Source organism: Pleurodeles waltl, chromosome 8 (assembly GCF_031143425.1).
Source record: "Pleurodeles waltl isolate 20211129_DDA chromosome 8, aPleWal1.hap1.20221129, whole genome shotgun sequence".
Classification (NCBI taxonomy): Eukaryota; Metazoa; Chordata; class Amphibia; order Caudata; family Salamandridae; genus Pleurodeles; species Pleurodeles waltl.
The window spans coordinates 720291031-720316437 of record NC_090447.1 but is presented as its reverse complement, the minus strand read 5'-3'; the positions used below and the strand labels follow the sequence as shown (position 1 = coordinate 720316437).

The window sequence follows — 25407 nt, the reverse complement described above, 5'->3', positions numbered from 1 at the left end:
GGCTGGTTCTCTGAACACTAGGTGATAGCGTAACAGATGCGCATCCACTTGTCCAGATTGTTTTTGTAGTATCATTACATGGAGCTTCCGAACAGTAAAATGTGACCAGGAAAAATTAAGCTGAATGTCCTGTAGAGCAGCCAAGGTAGCAGTGCAGGCTTTTTCATTGACCCTGGGTTTAGGGAAACACTTAGCAGTCCATTCGTTTGAACTCTCCTTGAATGCTATCCGTGATCGAACCTCACAGCTCCGCCTATCTATCTTCAGGACGGTTTCCTTGATATTTGCGTCTCAAAGCAGGTATTCGATGCCTGATAATTGTTCGGAACGGAAGCTTGTCTCCCCTCCACCACTACATTATAGAATGACAGTAAGGACAAGGGTAGGACATGTAGGGTCCAGGGTGCACGGAATTGGTTAGAGATGTAAAGTTTTAAGGTTCTAATACAATATTGGATAAATGGGTCGTCGTAGGGAGCACTTTGGTGAGAGATTGTTGACAACATAGCAAACTAAAACTATTTATCCGACATGACGCCGCTTTGCTGGAACAGTGAACTAATGCCTGGTATGTGAAAATGAAATGAAAATGTGTGATCTAAGAATGTCCACATTTTTTGGCTTACTATCTAACGTAGATGGCAAACTAGGGAACTCCTTCGCATTGAGGGCAGATACCATAATGGCGATCCTCCCTAACTCAGTCACACTAAGACTATCCCAAATAGCTAACCAGCTAAGATCCTGGATTTGCTTATATCGCCTACCTTTAAAACAACCACATCAAGTGGAAATTGTCAAAAAAAACATAATATGCATTCTTGAAAGGCCTGGATGATTTTTGCCGGTGGAGCCATGTCCTTTGGAGGTCTTGAGATGAAAAAGCTTGCAAGGCTACGTCTTTGACCCTAATGAGATATGAACAGGATGGTGATTAAAAATGTACAAAAGTGTCATGTCAGAACAGGTAATTTGGAATCTGGCGGAAGGTAGTAATAATTTTACATTTGTCCATCAGCTCTCTGTATTTGGGGATATTTAATGCCTTCTATGTTACTGTGGTCTGCACCTTCCTAATCAATGCAGGCCTTATTGTGATGACCACTATAAAATATATGTTTGCTGGTATGATTCTTAGCTAGTCTAATTATGCTGTCCTTTCTTCCAGCTATTCTGTGTCCCTCTGAGACTTATGAGAACCTTTCTATGAGCATGATTACGTATGGTCTTAAATTTAAATAAAACAACTCAAGTTTATTTTTCATCCTTTTTAATTGATATATTTTCTTTTCTCCACATCATGCAAACAACAATGGAAAACCCAAGGACATTTTAACATTAGTAAAATGAAGTGTTGCGCTGCTGTGGTGTATGAATAATGTAATTGAATTTGCACTTGACCAGGTTTTTGAAAAAGAAAGTCAATGCCACGGCACCAGTTTGCTTGCACTAGCTTCACAACAGGAAGGTGACTCCCATACAGGCTGTGAATGCTCCCATTTAGCACTTAGTATAATTAATATCACAAGAGTTAGGTTTTAAATTGTCATGTATTAGAAATCTTTGAGTCACTGTATCCCCATCACTTTATTAGAACCAGAATTGCTGGATTTAGCCAGCGTAACTTGGCATATACCACTTGGTGGCATCATATGTTCCCTAGACAGTCTGCTGAGGAATCCATACTTGACTATTCATGTAGACAATCATCTGCAGGCAGGTCTGTGGCTGAGACGTCACAAACACCACCAAGTCGTAGCAATTTAACTAATATTTGGTGCACCTTTTTTCAGCTCAGTGAGCTCCTGGAGTCTCTGAGCATCCCTGTGCTCCAAAGGATATAAATGATCTACTCCTTGCTGTACCTCTAAATGGTGAGATCTTGAGTCATTGGATCTTGCTGCAAGTCCATTGTAATAACTGGTTTTATTAACTCCAATTTAGTGATCTGATATTGGAGTACAACCGGTGAAATAAATGCTTAATGCTGCCACGTTCCAAAAACACCTGGGCAGTCAACCACCTGGGATAGAGGGTTAGAATGTCGAGACACAGTGCTCTGCTGATGAAGTGGGGTTGAAGTCCTGCATGCTGAAATAACTGCTGAAGGCAGTCTAAGGTTAATGTTTTGAGACACGATTTAAAAAAGATGCTAGCTGCTGTATGCTTGGCAGTGTCTGCTGATAAAGTATTCTCCACCAGACTCAGCTTGTAGCAGGTATCAATGATGGACAGAATGGGACCTGCATTTTCACCTTCAGACAAGCAGTTGAAAGAAGGCAGTCTCCCTTGCGTAAGTGATACGTATTTAATTGCCCACTAAGTAGTAAAACAAATAAGAAAGATATGTTGGTTGCTTCTAAAAATGTTAAAAGTTGGTTGGTCTATTTCAGACTTTGAGTGATTGCTTGGCATGAATTAAAAATCTTTTTGGCATATTGTTCCTAATTGGTAAGTGGCCTTGTTTCATCTGGCATTTTTTTAAAGCAATCTCGAACATATTTAATTACTCAACCACTAAAACCCTTGGAGCATTTTTATCCTTCGCAAGAACCAAAGCCCTTTGAGGTTGATGAATCTTTGTACTCAGTAAGTGGCGTGGTAGAACCACTAACACATTCAGTACATAACCAATTAATTTATAAACCAAGACCATATGTGGCCATGGAAGAAAAACTCCAGTCGGACATAAAGTTAAGGGATTTATTACAAACTCAAGCCTAAAGTCATGTAGACAATTAGACCAAGCTATAAATATACATACATAATTACCAAGGGTTGCCCAAGGCGACAAAATAAATTCAGGCGGACTAACATTAACAAAATTAAACATTCAAGAAGGACAATATACATCATCAGCAAGAATGTCTGTGAAACAGAAATTAAGCGTTGCTCCGAAGGAGCACACATCAGTCCTTTTAATTTAGCAGAGACATAATTTAGCTGGGCACAGGGAAAACCCTCCAATTAATCAAATCGGAGGAATACATGTAAGGGGCAGAAGGCACGCGGGCAAAAGACAAAAAGTGCAAAAATAATTTGAAAAAATAATCTTGGACTGTAACTTGGTTACTAGCTAAGTTGAACAAAAGATAATTAAGAAGGGGAAACGTCCGCATGTCAGAATCTCGATCAAGAGTCTTCTGAAAGTGATTTGAAGATAGATTTCTTCTCAAAGGGGCAAAGGCAGAGTGCAAGGTACCTCTCTAAAGGGCACAGCAGTCTTCAGGGAAAGGGAATCAGAAGTCCAGTTTTTGGCACCTGGATCTGTCAAGCATATGCAAGCATCTGGGAACTGACCAAAGTCCAACTGGTCATCCACATATCGAAGTTGATAAAGTAGTTTGATTCGCCAAACATTATCAGTCCAATCTACTTTGAAGGGGCATTATCCTATCGAAATCGATCACACAACTCCAGTCTGCAACAGTCATTCTTTCACAAGTCTGTCATGGGAACATCCATCTATGTGACTCCATAAAGTTGGAAACAGTTGTATATGATGGCAGTACATTTTACAATGTTCCGTTCTCAAGGACGATGTGCGACATTCTCTCTATGTCTAAGTAATAGGGCCTAGTACCAAAATCTAGTCTTCTCATGGGAACAAAGTCTGAAAGAAAACCCAAGTTAGGGAACGAATCAGCATCTCCTGCACAGTCACGAAATACAAATCTAACAGGCCTCACTTAGGCTAACACAAGAGAATTACAGTAATACATTCAATTAATATGTTTTAATAAACACACTTTAATATGCAAACTAATGAATACAATATTATTAATGCTTAGTTAAAATGTAATATATTACATTTGTCAATGCATTCTATTAAGTACAATGGGGAAGTGCATTTCCTTCATTTTTGCACACATTTATTTTAATTTGTTAATCACTAGAAAATCAATATTGTTTCAATACATTGTTAGTCTAGAGTCTAAACTACATTATAATATCAGTTTAATACTTCTAGCATGTGATTTAGCTCAAATACCACCTAAGTCGAACTCTATTGTAAGTAAATGCACCTTTACATTTTGTGTCAGTGCAGCTTCTACATTGCAAACCATTAGTACTGTGGTTAACATAAGACACAAAATGCACACACTGATTACTTTTGTTTGAAGAGGGACACTACTAAAAGTTAGACTGCATAGGTTCCCCCCTCCCCCCCTTTGATGGCGAATTAGGCCATCACAAGTACTCCCACTCATTTTCATTGAGGCAGCTCAAAATTTCAGATGTTTATTTCAGGTAAGATCTTCTGAAATTGTCTAACTGCTTGACCTTATGATAACATAGGCTTCTTCTAGTCTACACTTCAATCCCTTTCTTTTCTCTGTCTACTATTGGCTCTTTTCTCCTTCAGCTTCTTGTACAACTTGTAAAATCCAATTGCAAGTAGGGCACCCAAAATCATGATTAATAAGGGACCTCAGAATGGTTACCATTAGCCCCTTGCACCTGTTGCTGTCAATCATTTCAGGTTCTGTTTTCAGTCAGTCATGTTTGCAATGCACTTTGTCTCCTTAATATTGTTAAGAGTATATGTGCAACATTGTTGTACATGTCACTTATTGCAAATTCCGCCTTCTTTCGCAAGGAGTATGTCTAACGCATGCCGATTTAGCAAAATAATTGATCTCACAGCAACGATTTATGTTTCTGTTAACAAAATGGCACCTGCGCTGTCCGTAGATAGGTTATCTCATATTGTTGACAACTTTGTAATCTTGATACCATATAAGATAACGCCTACGGATGGAATTATGGCACCAAAAATATCTCCTACAACCTCTGAAGCACTAGCTCCTCTTTTGTCTCTAGAGTTGAATTTCTCATTCCATACGGGATCATTATTTAAAATGTTCCACATGATGCATTTTTGGAAAAACTACTCACAGATCACATGTACCATTCCAGCCTTTCGGCAGCTTGTAATAGGCATTCTTTCCACAAATGAAATAAACACCTGGTATGGCAGGGCCTTGGCCATTTAACATGAAAGTCTACACGCTCTTAAAAATATATGTCTACATTCTCTAGTACCTACAAAATGTGTGCCAGTCTTGGATCTAGGCCTACATATGCATAGCTTCCCTGCATGTTGTCAATCTATAGCCAGGAATCTGTGATTTCCAGCCACTGTCTGTTACATCTTTTTCCAAATTCATCAAAACTACTCCCTTTTCGATCTTGGCTTTCCTTGCTCTTCTTCTATCCTCCAAATAATTCCTTTTCTGCCAGGCCAGGATTACAGCACACATTATTATTGTGTGCATATGCTGTTCCAAATTTCTATGTAGGTATAAAGAATCCTCAGAGAGAGTCAATGTTCTTTGTTTTTCCAATGTTACTCAAATGTTTCATGATGGGGACGATTGAAAACACCAGATCATAATTAGATTAGGAGTATTGATAATTCTTCTTTGGATAGAACCGTGTTAATAACAAACTACAAAATATTCCATAGGTTAGGGGTAAACTATGATATGTGATTCCCTCACTTACTGATTAAGGCAACTACGTGCATACATAACAATCTCTAGCTTCCATGGTATCTACATATTCATACAAAAGCTTATAAATGTTTGCAGACAAATCAGCTCTGAAACCATCAGTGTGTAAATATTTCTCATCTTTCTAAAATGAATTCCAGTTTGCAGTGGGATTTGCTAAATTCGGGACAAACGTGGATGCTATCCTTTTTAATCTTTAGCTATAGACAAACCTATGAGCAATAAACTAATCATAACTGTTACTATCGCTAAACCTATACATTTATATCTACTTTTGTTGCTCCTATTTTGATTCAACTCCATGCGTTTTCTAATTCCAGCCCAAAAGTCCAAATTAAAATAAAAAATGCAGAGCGGCTTTAATGTGCTACTGTCTCTTTTCAGTCCTTTTATTTGTGGACTAAGTAAAATCCAAAATAGCCTCTTCAAAATGCAATTATTCACAAAGCTCCTTGATCGCTAGAAAGTTCATCAAGAGTTTTCTCTGCTTGCAAATGTCCAAATAGCTTTTTCCTAAAGTTCAAATATCTTTAATAAAGGCACAGTTCATAATCACTGATGATCAGTTCCAAAACGTAATGTACTTGTTCATCAAGCTGCAATGAGATTTCAGAGTTCGGCTCCAAAGCAATTTCAAACTCAAGAATGTTGAACTGGATTTGAATTGTTAGCATAAAAGGTAACACACTCCTGTTCTCAGTCATCAGCAGAAAAATAAGTCCATTCAGGTGCTGAGTACTTTTGGTCTGGTACTCTTTTTCTCATTGACCTTCTGTTTACTCAACTCTTAGCATCACTGTCACTTTGACTCGATTCCTCAGTTTCTTCAGCAATAGTCGAAGGCACTTGTACACCAGGCACAGTTTTCTCTTTAGGCTAATTGTCTCCTGGTACAGCTCTATTACTTAGAGTACTTCGTCTTTTGTCAACATCCAAGCTAACATGAGTCAGCTGATTGAGTTTTGACACTTCTCCACGATTCTCTGTTGTTGACTCTCTTAGAACCCCATCAGACATTGCTGTAGCTGACATTTGTCCAGACCCAAATGCTTGGCTTATCCTGATCTTTCTCGCTCACTGTAACTCACCCTTCTCGAACAGGTGCTGTTTCATCCAGGGGACCTAGAAGTTTGCAGGAGTGGCCTGCATGCACCCCACTTGGGATACCAGCTCACGTCCCAGCTGTAGTGGTTACTAGGACCACTTAGTGAGGGTCTTTCCAACGTGGTTCCAAGCACGCTTTTCTCACATGCTTCTTAATCATGACCCAGTCGCCAGGACATAGGTCATGACACAGTTCCTGCTGGGGCAGTACAGTATCTTCTCCAACCTGATGAAACAACACACCATGTCAGCCAGTCCTTTACAGTAATCCAGCACTAAGTCATCCATAATGTTCAAAAAGCATTTGCATGCACTGCTTGCATTCTCCTGGCCCTTCCCATGATGATTTCATAGGGTGACACTCCAGTCTTTCTGGCAGGTTTACTACACATACTCATCGAAACAACCCTGGCCATTTCAGTGTTGTGGTTGCACATTCTCGCCAATCTGAACTTCAAAGTTCCATTCATCTGCTTTACTAGTCCTGAAACCTCTGGTCTATAGCTTCAAGCAGTCTTGTATGTATAGCTTACAAGTTGAGCAGTCTTTACTCAACTTGTAATGCCGCACACAACTTTTTTAGGTCCTCACTGTAGAAATGGGTTCCTCTGTCTAATTCTAGTTAAGCTGAAATAAGGAATCAACTCTCTAAGTAACAGTTTTGCTACTGTGAGACTATCATTACTCCTAGTAGGGTAAGCTTCGACCCAGTGTGAGAAAATGCATACAATCGCTAAGACATACTTTAGTCCATTGCATATTGGCAACTCGATAAACTCCAGCTGCATTTTGTTGAATTAGCCTCCTGATCTACCAATATTACTAAGTGTGACAAATGTAAGTTTTCCTACATTCATGTGTTGACAGGCGACACATCTGTGCAAGTGGCTTCTGCAACCACTCGGAATCTAGGATTAAATCTTGTTTGCCTAAATGTTCTGATCATAGGATTAAACCTTGTTTGCCTAAATGTTCTGATCATTGCATCTCTACCTATGTGTGCTTGTCCATGATAATGTCTAGCCATAGGGGACAATAAGCTATTAGCCAACACTGCTCTTCCATCACTAGAAACCCAAACATCATCTTTGTTTTCTGTAACACATCCTGCTGTAACCAAGCTTTTCTGTTTTTCCTCTGACACTCTTTCTTGCAGTCTTTTAACTTCTTCATATATATCAACAACAGTCAGTAAGAAATTTTAACTTGTCTCATCTTGCACATCACTAACCCACTCTCCATTAAAGAAGGTACAACTCAGAGTGCAATATCGGGCAACTTAATATGCTTAGGTATTTCCCAAGGTTACATAATAAGTAGATGTTCGATGGCATCTGTCGCTGTAGATACGCATGTTCTGCAATAGCTCGCCATCTGGTGTTGGGCCGGAGTGTTACAAGTTGTTTTTCTTCGAAGAAGTCTTTCGAGTCACGGGACCGAGTGACTCCTCCTTTTGTCTCCATTGCGCATGGGCGTCGACTCCATCTTCGATTGTTTTTTTTCCGCCATCGGGTTCGGACGTGTTCCTGTCGCTCCGAGTTTCGGAACGGAAAGATAGCTAATTTCGGAAGATTTTCGTCGGTATTGTTGCGTTCGGGATCAGCGTACTTAGATTCCACACCGCATCGAAGATCGAAGAGCTCCGGTGTCCTTCGGGGTAGTTTTTCGATCCCCCGTCGGGGCCTGGTCGGCCCGACCGCGTGCTGAAGAACGCCGATGGAAAGGACCCCGTTTCGTTTCTGCCCCAAATGCCACAATAAATACCCCTACACAGACCAACACTTGGTCTGCAACCTGTGCCTGTCACCTGAGCACAGCGAAGACACCTGCGAGGCCTGTCGTGCGTTCCGGTCCCGAAAAACACTCCGAGACCGTCGAGCCAGAAGACTTCAAATGGCGTCCGCACCGACAGCCCAACGGGAGTTCGAGGAACAGGAAGAAGAAGGTACCTTCTCAATCCAAGACTCTGACTCCGAAGGATTCGACGACACACAAACCGTGAGTAAGACATCGAAAACCACACAAAGAAACATTTACAAGGCCCAGGGGACGCCACTGCCACCAGGCCATGGCTCCACCCATAAATTCGGTGACCGACCGTCGGCACCGAAAAAGGCCAAAACAGTGCCGAGATCGTCCGACTCCGGTCGAGACACCGGCACGCAGCCTTCTCGGGACCGAGAAAGTGCCGGAGACAAGCCTCGACACCGAGATGCCGGTGTGGACACGGCTCGACGCCGAGACAGCGGCACCGAAACAGATCGACGCCGAGAGGTTTCGGCACCGAAAAGGAAAAAAGTCACCTCGGAGCCGAAAAAACACGCAGACAAAGTTTCGACGCCGAAACAAACTGCAAGCGACCCAGCTTCAGGCTCTTATACAGAAGAGCACTCGCTAACCTCCCAAATGCAAAAGCATAGGTTTGAGGAAGAGCTACAAGCAACTGATGTGGACCATACGCAAAAGCGTATCTTCATTCAGCAGGGGACAGGAAAAATAAGCACCCTTCCCCCCATTAGGAGAAAGAGAAGGTTGGAGTTCCAGACGGAACAAGCACCACAACCAAAAGTGGTTAAAAGAATTACACCACCACCCTCTCCTCCGCCCGTGATTAACGTTTCACCAGCACAAACTCCATCTCACTCCCCAGCTCACACCACCATGAGCCAGGGTGACCAAGATCAGGACGCATGGGACCTATACGACGCCCCAGTGTCAGATAACAGCCCGGAGGCCTACCCTACAAAGCCATCTCCACCAGAAGACAGCACCGCGTACTCTCAGGTGGTGGCTAGAGCAGCACAATTTCATAACGTAAGCCTCCACTCAGAACAAGTCGAGGATGATTTCTTGTTCAACACACTCTCCTCCACCCACAGCTCCTACCAAAGCCTGCCTATGCTCCCTGGTATGCTCCGGCACGCAAAAGACATATTTAAGGAGCCGGTCAAAAGTAGGGCAATCACACCAAGGGTGGAAAAGAAGTATAAGCCGCCTCCTACGGACCCGGCTTTCATCACTACACAGCTGCCACCAGACTCTGTTGTTGTAGGAGCAGCTAGGAAAAGGGCCAACTCTCACACATCTGGAGATGCACCACCCCCAGATAAAGAAAGCCGCAAGTTCGATGCAGCTGGTAAAAGAGTCGCAGCACAAGCTGCAAACCAGTGGCGCATCGCGAACTCCCAGGCACTACTTGCGCGCTATGACAGAGCCCACTGGGACGAGATGCAACATCTCATTGAACATCTGCCCAAGGACTTCCAAAATAGGGCGAAACAAGTGGTTGAGGAGGGACAGACCATCTCCAACAACCAGATACGTTCCTCCATGGACGCTGCAGATACAGCTGCACGGACAATTAATACATCTGTAACTATCAGACGGCATGCATGGCTCCGAACGTCTGGATTTAAACCAGAGATTCAACAAGCAGTTCTCAATATGCCTTTTAATGAAAAAGAACTGTTCGGTCCAGAAGTGGACACAGCGATTGAGAAACTCAAAAAAGATACGGACACTGCCAAAGCCATGGGCGCACTCTACTCCCCGCAGAGCAGAGGGAATTACAGCACATTCCGTAAAACGCCCTTTCGAGGGGGGTTTCGGGGTCAAAGCACACAAGCCAGCGCCTCACAAGCAACACCGTCCACTTACCAGGGACAGTATAGAGGAGGTTTTCGGGGACAATATAGAGGAGGGCAATTCCCTAGAAATAGAGGGAGATTTCAAAGCCCCAAAACCCCTACTACTAAACAATGACTCACATGTCACTCACCCCCTCCACACAACACCAGTGGGGGGAAGAATAGGTCATTATTACAAAGCATGGGAGGAAATCACTACAGACACTTGGGTTCTAGCAATTATCCAACATGGTTATTGCATAGAATTTCTACAATTCCCTCCAAACATACCACCGAAAGCACAAAATTTAACAACACACCATTCCAATCTCCTGGAGATAGAAGTGCAGGCACTATTGCAAAAGAATGCAATCGAATTAGTGCCAAACACACAAATAAACACAGGAGTTTACTCACTGTACTTTCTGATACCAAAGAAGGACAAAACGCTGAGACCGATCCTAGACCTCAGAGTAGTAAACACTTTCATCAAATCAGACCACTTCCACATGGTCACACTACAAGAAGTATTGCCATTGCTAAAACTACACGACTACATGGCAACTTTAGACCTCAAGGATGCTTATTTCCATATACCAATACACCCATCGCACAGGAAATACCTAAGGTTTGTATTCAAAGGAATACATTACCAATTCAAGGTACTGCCTTTCGGATTAACAACCGCACCAAGAGTCTTTACCAAATGTCTTGCGGTAGTCGCTGCACACTTAAGAAGGCAGCAGATACATGTGTTCCCATATTTGGACGACTGGCTAATCAAGGCCCATTCGTTCATACAGTGCTCAAATCACACAAATCAGATCATACAAACCCTCTTCAAACTCGGGTTCACCGTCAATTTCACAAAATCCAAAATTCTGCCACGCAAGGTACAACAATACCTGGGAGCCATAATAGACACATCAAAGGGAGTAGCCACTCCAAGTCTACAAAGAATTCAAAATTTCAACACCATCATACAACGCATGTATCCAACACAAAAAATACAAGCAAAGATGGTATTACAACTCCTAGGCATGATGTCATCATGCATAGCCATTGTCCCAAACGCAAGACTGCACATGAGGCCCTTACAACAGTGCCTAGCATCACAGTGGTCTCAAGCACAGGGTCACCTTCTAGATCTGGTGTTAATAAACCGCCAAACTTACCTCTCGCTTCTGTGGTGGAACAACATAAATTTAAACAAGGGGCGGCCTTTCCAAGACCCAGTGCCACAATACGTAATAACAACAGATGCTTCCATGACAGGGTGGGGAGCACACCTCGATCAACACAGCATACAAGGACAATGGAATGTACATCAAACAAAACTGCATATCAATCACCTAGAACTTCTAGCAGTTTTTCAAGCACTAAAAGCTTTCCAACCAATAATAGTTCACAAATACATTCTCGTCAAAACAGACAACATGACAACAATGTATTATCTAAACAAGCAGGGAGGGACGCACTCCACGCAGTTAAGCCTGCTAGCACAAAAAATTTGGCATTGGGCAATTCACAACCAAATTCGCCTAATTGCACAGTTTATACCAGGGATACAAAATCAACTCGCAGACAATCTCTCTCGAGATCACCAACAGGTCCACGAATGGGAAATTCACCCCCAAATTCTGAACACTTATTTCAAACTCTGGGGAACACCTCAGATAGACTTGTTTGCGTCAAGGGAGAACGCAAAATGCCAAAACTTCGCATCCAGGTACCCACACAAACAATCCCAAGGCAATGCCCTATGGATGAACTGGTCAGGGATATTTGCTTACGCTTTTCCTCCTCTCCCTCTCCTTCCTTACCTGGTAAACAAACTCAGTCAAAGCAAACTCAAACTCATATTGATAGCACCAACTTGGGCAAGGCAACCCTGGTACACAACGCTGCTAGACCTATCAGTGGTACCCTGCATCAAATTGCCCAACAGGCCAGATCTGTTGACACAGCACAACCAAAAGATCAGACACCCAGATCCAGCATCGCTGAATCTAGCAATCTGGCTCCTGAAATCCTAGAATTCGGGCACTTACAACTTACCCAAGAATGTATGGAAGTCATAAAACAAGCAAGAAGGCCATCCACCAGGCACTGCTATGCAAGTAAATGGAAGAGGTTTGTTTGCTACTGCCATATTAATCAAATACAACCATTACACACAACTCCAGAACACGTAGTGGGTTACTTGCTTCACTTACAAAAATCTAACCTAGCTTTCTCTTCCATTAAGATTCACCTTGCAGCAATATCTGCATACCTGCAGACTACCTATTCAACTTCCCTATATAAAATACCAGTCATTAAAGCATTCATGGAGGGCCTTAGGAGAATTATACCACCAAGAACACCACCTGTTCCTTCATGGAACCTAAATGTTGTCCTAACTAGACTTATGGGTCCACCTTTTGAACCCATGCACTCCTGCGACATACAGTTCCTAACCTGGAAGGTGGCATTTCTCATCGCCATTACTTCCCTGAGAAGAGTAAGCGAGATTCAGGCGTTTACTATACAGGAACCTTTTATACAACTACACAAAAATAAAGTCGTCCTAAGGACCAATCCTAAATTTTTGCCAAAGGTTATTTCACCGTTCCATCTAAATCAAACAGTGGGACTTCCAGTGTTCTTTCCACAGCCAGATACCGTAGCTGAAAGGGCACTACATACATTAGATGTCAAAAGAGCATTGATGTATTACATTGACAGAACAAAGAACATTAGAAAAACTAAACAACTCTTTATTGCATTTCAAAAACCTCATGCAGGAAACCCAATTTCAAAACAAGGTATAGCCAGATGGATAGTTAAATGCATCCAAATCTGCTACCTTAAAGCTAAACGACAGCTGCCCATTACACCAAGGGCACACTCAACCAGAAAAAAAGGTGCTACCATGGCCTTTCTAGGAAACATCCCAATGCAAGAAATATGTAAGGCAGCCACATGGTCTACGCCTCACACATTCACCAAGCACTACTGTGTAGACGTGTTATCCGCACAACAAGCCACAGTAGGTCAAGCTGTATTAAGGACATTATTTCAGACTACTTCCACTCCTACAGGCTGATCCACCGCTTTTGGGGAAATAACTGCTTACTAGTCTATGCAGAACATGCGTATCTACAGCGACAGATGCCATCGAACTGAAAATGTCACTTACCCAGTGTACATCTGTTCGTGGCATCAGTCGCAGTAGATTCGCATGTGCCCACCCGCCTCCCCGGGAGCCTGTAGCAGTTTGGAAGTTACCTTCAATTATTTATATATGTATCATCTCAACCTTAAATAGGTGTATACTTAGTCACTCCATTGCATGGGCACTATTACTACAATTCAACTCCTACCTCACCCTCTGCGGGGAAAAACAATCGAAGATGGAGTCGACGCCCATGCGCAATGGAGACAAAAGGAGGAGTCACTCGGTCCCGTGACTCGAAAGACTTCTTCGAAGAAAAACAACTTGTAACACTCCGGCCCAACACCAGATGGCGAGCTATTGCAGAACATGCGAATCTACTGCGACTGATGCCACGAACAGATGTACACTGGGTAAGTGACATTTTCATTTCTGTGCGCCATGCATTTTACAACGGCAGTCTTTGCAGGCAACTGTAATGCTTTCAACAGATTGTAAATCTTGTTGCAGTTTTGGATGGGGGGCCTAGAGGAGGTCATCAACCCTTTCTGGGACCACAACTGTTTGAAATCATGAACACCACCAAAACCATACTGACTGTCAGTAAAAATTGTCACTTTAAGCTGTTCAGGAACACAGCATGCTCTAGTAGTAGCGACCAATCTGGTTACTTCCATTGCAAAGAGGTACCATCTTTATCTCTTATACAGGAGCCATCAACAAACATAGCCTAGTCCTTTTCGTCTAAGGGGACATCTTGGATGTCAGGTCTTGGTTTGGTGCACAATTCAGTCACATCGAGACAGTCATGCTCAAGCTCATCCTCAGTCACTTGCATTTTCGACAGGATTAGGCATGAGGTAAGCAGGGTTCAAGAAAGTGCATCTCCTGATACTTACATTTGAGGAAGCAAGTGTAACCTACTCATAATGGGTTAAATGTGTACCTGTAAGATATTGGGTTTTGGTTCTGGTCAACAAAAGTTCCACTGAGTGGGGGACAAAAACGTTCAGTGGGTGTCCCATAACAATGCCTTTGCACTATTCGATGCGACGCTGGGAGCAGCAGCAGCCTTTAGACAACCAGGCAACCCTGATGCTACAGTTTCAAGTGTAGCAGAAAAATAAGCCACAGGCTTGTTCACAATTCAGTGCAACTGTGTCAAAACTGAGAGATCACATACATCCCTCTCACAACAAAGCAAAGAAAAAAACCATTTGTTGTAATCAGGTGTTCCCAGAGCTGTGGCTTGGCATAGGCTTTCTCTAAACTCGATGAATGCATGCATGCAGTTGTCATTCAATGGTACCAGTTCAGTCACATCTTTGTCAGCCTCTGAAAAGGCTTGGCCAAACGGGAAAAGTTTAGAATCCACTGACAACAGTAGCCAGCCATTTCCAGAAACAATCAGACTTCTTTCTGTGCTACAGGATGATTCATTTTCATTATTGTTGAGATTCTCTCTTGTGACACTTTCCATAGACCTTTCTCAGTGTGGTGACCTAAATACAGAAACTGTAATTTTGCTCGAGGAACTTTGACAATTCTCTCCTAAATGATTCAAGAGAGCAATTGTATCTGTTCTGCGAGTTTCTCGAGTATGTGGCACAATTAACAGGTCATCTATGTATTGGACGAAGACTGAATGGTAGGGCATTTTAAGGGACTCCTGGTTCTTTTTCAAGGTCTGGTTAAAAATGGATGGCAGCTTGGTATACCCTGGTGGAGTTCGGCACCATACCAAACATGACTGCCAAATTTGAACGCAAAAAGGAATTGGCTTTCCTCATGCAACGGTATGGAGAAGAAGGTTTGGCAAAGACAAATCACAGTGAACCATTCTGCTCCACAGGGAATCAAAAATAAAATTACTGCAGGATTCAGTATCACGGGACAACATGAAACGACAATCGTGTTCACTTTTCCTCAGTCTTGAACTATGCAGTACTTTCCATTTGTCTTCTGCAATCCTAGGATGGGAGAGTTACCTCAACTTCTTAAAATATCTTTTAAGGTACCTTGCTCAACTAAACAGTTCATCAAAGAAGTAATTCCAGCAACTGTCTCTGGCGACATATTATGCAGGGTTGGTTTTGGATATACTGTATTTGGCTTCACTGTTATTTTAATAAGCTCAACTCCTTTGGTGAGCCCTGTTTCTTTTCCTGACAATTTCCAAACCTCAGGTGTAGGAAGTTGGCTCTGTATGCACTATTTCAAAGTAAGGAATAGTATGCACAGAGTCCAAGGGTTCCCCTTAGAGGTAAGATAGTGGCAAAAAGAGATAATACTAATGCTCTATTTTGTGGTAGTGTGGTCAAGCAGTAGGTTTATCAAAGGAGTAGTGTTACGCATTTGTTGTACACACACAGGCAATAAATGAGGAAAACACACTCAAAGACAATTCCAGGCCAATAGGTTTTTGTATAGAAAAATATATTTTCTTACTTTATTTTAAGAACCACAGGTTAAAATTTTACATGTAATACTTCAAATGAAAGGTATTGCAGGTAAGTACTTTAGGAACTTTCAATAATCACAATAGCATATATACTTTTCAAATAAATCACATATAGCTATTTTAAAACTAGACAGTGCAATTTTCAACAGTTCCTGGGGGAGGTAAGTATTTGTTAGTTTTTGTATGTAAGTAAACCACCTACGGGGTTCAAGTATGGGTCCAAGGTAGCCCACCGTTGGGGGTTCAGAGCAACCCCAAAGTTACCACACCAGCTGCTCAGGGCCGGTCAGGTGTAGAGTTCAAAGTGGTGCCCAAAACGCATAGGCTTCAGTGGAGAAGGGGGTGCCCCGGTTCCAGTCTGCCAGCAGGCAAGTACCCGCGTCTTCGGAGGGCAGACCAGGGTTTTTTTTAGGGCACCGGGGGGTGGGGGGGGGACACAAGTTAGCACAGAAAGTACACCCTCAGCAGCACGGGGGCGGCCGGGTGCAGTGTGCCAACACACGTCGGGTTTCCAATGGAAATCAATGGGAGACCAAGGGGTCTCTTCAGCGATGCAGGCAAGGGGGGGGCTCCTCGGGGTAGCCACAACCTGGGCAAGGGAGAGGGCCTCCTGGGGGTCACTCCTGCACTGGAGTTCCGATCTTTCAGATCCTGGGGGCTGCGGGTGCAGAGTCTTTTCCAGGTGTCGGTATCTGGGAGTCAGGCAGTCGCGGTCAGGGGGAGCCTCGGGATTCCCTCTGCAGGCGTCGCTGTGGGGGCTCAGGGGAGGCAACTCTGGCTACTCACAGTCTCGTAGTCGCCGGGGAGTCCTCCCTGAAGTGTTGGTTCTCCACAAGTCGAGCCGGGGGTGTCGGGTGCAGAGTAGCAAGTCTCACGCTTCCGGCGGGAAACGCAGTTGTCTTGAAGTTGCTCCTTTGAAACAAAGTTGCAGTCTTGGGTGAACAGAGCCTCTGTCCTCAGGAGTTTCTTGGTCCTTCTAGAGCAGGGCAGTCCTCTGAGGATTCAGAGGTCGCTGGTCCTGGGGAAAGCGTTGCTGGAGCAGTGTCTTTAGAAGTGGGGAGACAGGCCGGTAGAGCTGGGGCCAAAGCAGTTGGTGTCTGTCTTCTCTGCAGGGTTTTTCAGCACAGCAGTCATCTTCTTCTTAGGTTGCAGGAATCGGAGTTCCTAGGTTCAGGGGAGCCCCTAAATACAGAATTTAGGGGTGTGGTTTAGGTCAGGGAGGGCAGTAGCCAATGACCACTAGCCCTGAGGGTGACTACACCCTCTTTGTGCCTCCTCCCAAGGGGAGGGGGTCACATTCCTATCCCTATTGGGGGGGATTCTCCATCTGCAAGATGGAGGATTCCTAAAAGTCAGAGTCACTTCAGCTCAGGTTGCCTTAGGGGCTGTCCTGACTGGTCAGTGGTGACTCCTTGTTTTTCTCATTATCTCCTCCGGCCTTGCCGCCAAAAGTGGGGCTGTGGCCACAGGGGCCGGGCAACTCCACTAGCTGGAATTCCCTGTGGTGCTGTAACAAAGGGGGTGAGCCTTTGAGGCTCACCGCCAGGTGTTACAGTCCTGCAAGGGGGAGGTGATAAGCATCTCCACCCAGTACAGGTTTTGTTACTAGCCACAGAGTGACAAAGGCACTCTCCCCATGTGGCAGCAACATGTTTCGAGTGTGGCAGGCTGCTTAAACCAGTCAGCCTACACGGGTAGTTGGTTAAGGTTTCAGGGGGCACCTCTAAGGTGCCCTCTGGGGTGTTTGTTACAATAAAATGTACACTGGCATCAGTGTGCATTTATTGTGCTGAGAAGTTTGATACCAAACTTCCCAGTTTTCAGTGTAGCCATTATGGTGCTGTGGAGTTTGTGTGTGACAGACTCCCAGACCATATACTCTTATGGCTACCCTGCACTTACAATGTCTAAGGTTTTGCTTATACACTATAGGGGCACAGTGTTCATGCACTGGTGCCCCCACCTATGGTATAGTGCACCCTGCCTTAGGGCTGTAAGGCGTGTTAGAGGGGTGACTTATCTATACTGCATAGGCAGTGTGAGGTTGGCATGGCACCCTGAGGGGAGTGCCATGTCGACTTACTCGTTTTGTCCTCACCAGCACACCAGTGTGTCTGTGCTGAGTGAGGGGTCCCCAGGGTGGCATAAGATATGCTGCCGCCCTTAGAGACCTTCCCTGGCATCAGGGCCCTTGGTACCAGGGGTACCAGTTACAAGGGACTTACCTGGATGCCAGGGTGTGCCAATTGTGAAAACAAAAGTACAGGTTTGGGAAAGAACACTGGTGCTGAGGCCTGGTTAGCAGGCCTCAGCACACTTTCAAATCAAAACATAGCATCAGCAAAGGCAAAAAGTCAGGGGGTAACCATGCCAAGGAGGCATTTCCTTACATCAGGTGTCACGGATTCTTTTAAATCCTCGAGTAATTCATTTCATGTCATCATTGGGTACAATGTGACTCTCTGGTACAGTTCTACAATTGTACTGTCAATATCTTCCTCATTTGTTTGAATTGCTACCCCTCATGCGTACAGCTAATGGAACAGTATAGCCTACACAGCAGATCATGTCCTAGCAAGCTTCCGGAACTCAAATCACACACCACAAATTGGTGCTTGTCTTCCAATGAATCTATTTTTACAGGGACATACTCTGTCACAGGGTTGGTAAATTGCCTATTGGCGACTCCTACGTACTGGATTCTTTTTCCGTAAAGGTGCAAATTGGGTACTTCAGCAGTTCTGACAGTGGAACGTGTAGCTTCTGTGTCAACCAAAAGTAACCCGTCATGGTCCATAACTGTGGCATTTACATAAGGACCACATAAATCTGATTCCAGGGATACACCTAGCATATAGTTCTCCTCATCAGAGCTGTCAGTTTGAAGATTTTCTGAAAATTCCTCATCACTCAGGTCCTTTAGGGGAAATTGAGATGGTGTCCGATTTACATACGCATTTGCCATTTGATTAATGTTTTTTCGGGGAACAGTCACTTGCTGTTGTGTCATTGGGGTTCGTGGTACCTGCATCTGTTGTCCTGGGGACACATTCACATTTGATACTCCGTGTCTTTGAACTCTTTGAACTTGATTACAGCCTTGTATCTGAGCAGCTTCAGCATTCTGCATATGATTTACATTGTACCAAAATACTGAACGCATAACACAGATTCGTTCTTTTCAAAGCCTGGGCATCAAGAACACCTCCATTTCGATCCATCTGAACACCATGTCCTCTCCCTCGAGACGGAACAACATTTATCACTTATTGTGGTACTCCTTGCATATCACTAGCGTTCACCATCATCTGCGGATTCTGATGTGCTTTCTGTGCTTCTTTCTATTGCAAAACAATAATTTTTTCCTTAAGCTTGTTCTGCTGCTTCAATTCTAATTTGTTGCTACAATATTTTGTATAACGCAAAATCTCATCATTCGGTTTATTCTGCCAACATATCATGTGCTTCATTTATCTATTGATTCAATCCCTGCACAAATCTGAATGCAAAATTACCAATATCTTTAGCTTCAATAGTCTCAGCACCACTGTGATGTTTGAGAGCTTGCAACAACCTTACATAATAAGCATGGATCAACCCTTTTAATTCATGGGCTGTTATGTCAATTTTCTGCCAACCTGTATCTTTTGGTGACACTATATGTTGCAAAAATTCAGCCACCTTGTGATATTTTTTCATCACTTCTTTAGGTGGTGCACCTTTTACAGTATCTCTTTGAGGTTCACTATCAGGCCAGTTAGCATGCACCTTACATGCATTCCACAAAACCGCCGGAAACACAACATCAAAGTATTTAAATCTTCCCACACGCATTTTGAAAGTTTCACATGTCTTTCTGTTTGCATGTACCATTCCACAGACTTTTCTCTCAATCTCTGGTAATCGTTTGTAAATGATAATATTTCAGTCCTACTCCAGGTTACATGGACATAACCTACACGTGGTATTTCTTTCATGGTCATCATTTTCAGATTGCCCTCTGCTGTGGAGGCACATTTGGCTTTGCTTTCTTATGATCTCTTTTCTTCACCCCTCTACTGACCTGCTTATCTAAAGCTCCCCATGCCTGTATACAAGTAATCAATTCCTTAAAGTGCAGTTTAATTCCAGGAGATACTATGTTATCTGTCTTTTGAACTGAACTCTAACCTATAACTTATCTTTAAAGGTTTTGATTTTTCTAAATCAGTATTATATTTCTCAGCCACTTCAGCTAATCTCTCATAAGCCTGTCCTGCAGGTTGGGTAACATCCTTGCTCATGAACCGTAATTCATCTTCTGTATAAGTTTGCAATTGAACTGTGTATAACGTTCCTAAAATCCTTTCATTTAATTCCAATTTCAATCCAGGCACGTTTACTGATCTATCACACTCTGGTGTTTCTTCTGTTCTGACATTACAACTTGCCACACCTGTTTCATCTTGAGGACTCAAATTATGTAACCAATATGTCAACTGCTGTGCTGTGAAACCTTTCAAACTAACATTGTTTCTCTGGAGCACTTCTGCCTGTGGAGTGCTGCAATGTACATTTGGGGTCTGATCAGGTCTGGGCATAAAATGAGTTCGGGTTCCCTGTGGAAACCTTGCATCAGGAATAAGTCCTGCTTTATTTAACATCAGGTGCGCTTCTGCAATTCGTGTATGGGTCAAAGGTGGAAAAAGAGAAACTGTTCTCGCCATCTCTGAATTGGTTGAACATACAGATCTCTGCATACCAATTAGTGATATCCCGGCAGATGTAACTGTTGTATCTGTAATATTCGGGACGTCAATTGAATGAACATTACTTCCAGATGTACCTGAAGCATACAGGGGAGCAACTGGACCTATTGCCACAGGAACTATCAATACATCAGGACCCACAAGATTTGTCTGATTCTGAGAAATTGTCACTCCAGTGCTTTGTCCTGTTAAAACATAACTGAACCACTGTCATGTTTGACTTGGTGTAACATTTGGCATTGACTGAATTGGACTAAACATTATCACAGGCGGATTTGGGGTACAGTTTTGCACAGTCTGATTCACATAAGGTGACTGCACCCTTCTGACTCGCATTTGAATCTGGAACAACTTGATTTACAACTAGACTTTATACAGGCTAAACTGTTTTAATAGGCAAAACTGGTAGATACACAATGGGAATTTGGGTCACCAAATTTGCAGGTATACCTGGTACTGTCTGATACTGGAGTCTGCAACTAGAGCAGTTGGCACATTTGGGGTTACATTTGGTGTTGCTTCACTTCTTGCTCCTACCTGAACTGAGTGGTACAGAGGCGGCCGATTTATCAGGATCTGATTTCTAAACTCATCATCTGAATCACTGTCATGCGTTACTGTCTTTTTATTCTCGGCTTCCGCTGTCTTGGGTTTAGTGCTTTCCCCTTCTTCATTTGAAATAGCTGGAAACATTCTAACTCATTTAGTATATCTGCTCCCCACATATAGTACTCTGTATCCCATCTGGCTTCTGAAAGTGTCTTTGTTTTCGGCATTCTGTTCCCATATTTGGCTGACATTCTTTCACGGGCAATTGGAAGCGGCTTCATTTTGTTCGTTATTAGCCGCAGATTGTTTACAATTCTCAAATTAAATGTTCCATAACGGAGAAAAGCTAAAGCATCTTCTTTCTCAGTAATCTTGCACAGTTGCTCAAGCCAAGTACATGCATGAAGACCTTTAACAGATGACACTCTATAACCTGGAGCTCCTTCAGGCGGTGTTTCGAAACCCTCTCTAAGCAGAATAAATACATCTCCTCTTAACACACTTTTATATGCTTTGAAAAACATTTTGGGTAATTTTCAATCAAATACAATAACTTTTCGATTGAATCAGGAAGCAACGTCAGTCCCACGATCCCTTGCTTTTGATGTTTCGAACCAGTATCAATACAGTAGTGTCCACCAATACCAGCGCGGTTTCACACCAACTGACATATATCAGCGCGCCACAGAATACAGTTGCAGATCCTTCGCAGTTGTCTCACACAATCCCTCATACACACCTAAAGCAAAATAATGCAAGCAAAAAACAGCAACTTGTCTGCACTGTAGGGGTAGAAACCTAAACACTTCAAAGATGTATGGGTTTACACCTTTCTGACTGTAAACAAGTGAAACTTGACCAGCCATTCTCACTCCGGTTGATACAGATCCTGCACTCAAGATCCACTTACTACTGACCAATAACTCACACGTATTCAAGTAAAACTATTGGCACTGTCAACAATGTCTCATTACAAGTATCTCACTGCAGACAGTAAATTAACCACTTGTCTTCTACACTTGTGCTTTATCCCGGGATCTTAGGCCACGACAGACCCTGTCATCAACAACTGCAAAAAAAATTGCGCAAAAAGCACCACAGTCACTTAGAGTACGGTGACTCCGCAAAACACTGCACAACATCTCACTTTACCGCATCTCACTTCACTGCAATTTTCAAGCCAAAAGCAGTGCAAGAGCGAAACCCTTTTAATACTCACACATCTGTAACTTGTAGGCACAGCGCTGGAACTTCATCAATATTTGGAACGAACCTTGGGACAGTATTAGGGGTGCACAGTCTTTGGACGAGGCAATCACATGGGGTAAATTCTTTCACCCTAATTCTACACAGGAATGGTTCTCACCCTTATGGGACAAACCATCCTCTGCTACCAGAACTGAAGGAGCATTTGCATCTTTCTCAGGAATCAATGCCCTTTAAGGTTGATGAATCTTTGAACCTAGTAAAATGGTGTGCTAGAACCACTAACACAAATTCAGTACATACCGAGTTAATTTATACACCATGACAAATGTGGCCACAGTAGGAAAACTCCAGTTGGAAATAAAGTTAAGGGAATTATTACAAACTCAAGCTCAAAGGCATGTAGACTATTTGCAAGAACAAGTTATAAAGATAAATAATTACCAAGGGTTGCCCACAGTAACAAAATAAATTCAGGGGACTAACATTAGCAAACTTAGGCATTCAAGAAGAGCAATACTCATCAGCAAAAGTATCTGTGATACATAAAGTAAGCCTTGCTCAGGTTTAGCAGTCATTAGTCAATTCAGTTTAGCAGTCATAATTTAGCTGGGCACAGGGAAAACTCTATAAATAACCAATTCAGGGGAATACATGTGTGGGACAGAACACGTGGGCAAAAGACAAAGTACAAAAAGGACAATAATGAATTGAAAAAATATTCTTGAGCTCCAGGTCACTAGCTATGGTGAACGATAGATAGGTAAAAAGGGAACGCTTGTCAGAAGCTCGATCAAGAGTTTTCTGTAAAGGATTACAAGATAGATTTATGTGTCTCAAAGGGGCGAAGGATGAGTGCAAGATTCTTCTCCAAAGGGCTCAGCATTGGTGAATCCGGGAAAGGGAATCAGCAATGCAGCCTTAGGCAACTAGATCTGTTGAACATCTGCAAGCATCTGGGGACTGACCAAAGTCCACCTGGTCATGCACATAGCAAAGTTCATAAAGCAATTTGATGCGCCAAAAGTATTAGTCCAATTTACAGTGAAGGGGTGTAGGAAGTTGGCTCTGTATGTGCTATTTCAAAGTAAGGAATAGCATGCACAGAGTCCAAGGGTTCCCCTTAGAGGTAAAATAGTGGTAAAAATAGATAATACTAATGCTCTATTTTGTGGTAGTGTGGTCGAGCAGTAGGCTTATCCAAGGAGTAGTGTTAAGCATTTGTTGTACATACACATAGACAATAAATGAGGTACACACACTCAGAGACAAATCCAGCCAATAGGTTTTTATATAGAAAAATATCTTTTCTTAGTTTATTTTAGGAACCACAGGTTCAAATTCTACATGTAATATCTCATTCGAAAGGTATTGCAGGTAAGTACTTTAGGAACTTCAAATCATCAAAATTGCATGTATACTTTTCAAGTTATTCGCAAATAGCTGTTTTAAAAGTGGACACTTAGTGCAATTTTCACAGTTCCTAGGGGAGGTAAGTATTTGTTAGGTTAACCAGGTAAGTAAGACACTTACAGGGCTTAGTTCTTGGTCCAAGGTAGCCCACCGTTGGGGGTTCAGAGCAACCCCAAAGTCACCACACCAGCAGCTCAGGGCCGGTCAGGTGCAGAGTTCAAAGTGGTGCCCAAAACACATAGGCTAGAATGGAGAGAAGGGGGTGCCCCGGTTCCGGTCTGCTTGCAGGTAAGTACCCGCGTTTTCGGAGGGCAGACCAGGGGGGTTTTGTAGGGCACCGGGGGGGACACAAGTCCACACAGAAATTTCACCCTCAGCAGCGCGGGGGCGGCCGGGTGCAGTGTAGGAACAGGCGTCGGGTTCGCAATGTTTAGTCTATGAGAGATCTCGGGATCTCTTCAGCGCTGCAGGCAGGCAAGGGGGGGATTCCTCGGGGAAACCTCCACTTGGGCAAGGGAGAGGGACTCCTGGGGGTCACTTCTCCAGTGAAAGTCCGGTCCTTCAGGTCCTGGGGGCTGCGGGTGCAGGGTCTCTCCCAGGCGTCGGGACTTTAGGTTCAAAGAGTCGCGGTCAGGGGAAGCCTCGGGATTCCCTCTGCAGGCGGCGCTGTGGGGGCTCAGGGGGGACAGGTTTTGGTACTCACAGTATCAGAGTAGTCCTGGGGTCCCTCCTGAGGTGTCGGTTCTCCACCAGCCGAGTCGGGGTCGCCGGGTGCAGTGTTGCAAGTCTCACGCTTCTTGCGGGGAGCTTGCAGGGTTCTTTAAAGCTGCTGGAAACAAAGTTGCAGCTTTCCTTGGAGCAGGTCCGCTGTCCTCGGGAGTTTCTTGTCTTTTCGAAGCAGGGGCAGTCCTCAGAGGATGTCGAGGTCGCTGGTCCCTTTGGAAGGCGTCGCTGGAGCAGGATCTTTGGAAGGCAGGAGACAGGCCGGTGAGTTTCTGGAGCCAAGGCAGTTGTCGTCTTCTGGTCTTCCGCTGCAGGGGTTTTCAGCTAGGCAGTCCTTCTTCTTGTAGTTGCAGGAATCTAATTTTCTAGGGTTCAGGGCAGCCCTTAAATACTAAATTTAAGGGCGTGTTTAGGTCTGGGGGGTTAGTAGCCAATGGCTACTAGCCCTGAGGGTGGGTACACCCTCTTTGTGCCTCCTCCCAGGGGAGGGGGTCACAATCCTAACCCTATTGGGGGAATCCTCCATCTGCAAGATGGAGGATTTCTAAAAGTTAGAGTCACCTCAGCTCAGGACACCTTAGGGGCTGTCCTGACTGGCCAGTGACTCCTCCTTGTTATTCTCATTATTTTCTCCGGCCTTGCCGCCAAAAGTGGGGCCTGGCCGGAGGGGGCGGGCAACTCCACTAGCTGGAGTGTCCTGCTGGGTTGGCACAAAGGAGGTGAGCCTTTGAGGCTCACCGCCAGGTGTGACAATTCCTGCCTGGGAGAGGTGTTAGCATCTCCACCCAGTGCAGGCTTTGTTACTGGCCTCAGAGTGACAAAGGCACTCTCCCCATGGGGCCAGCAACATGTCTCGGTTTGTGGCAGGCTGCTAAAACTAGTCAGCCTACACAGATAGTCGGTT

General features: G+C 43.7%; 1 protein-coding gene across 11 annotated transcripts in view; it reads left to right on the top strand.

The window, feature by feature from the left end:
* The window catches only part of ST3GAL6 (ST3 beta-galactoside alpha-2,3-sialyltransferase 6), a 502129-nt gene that overhangs the window by 214287 nt on the left and 262435 nt on the right, over positions 1–25407 (top strand). The window lies entirely within an intron of this gene.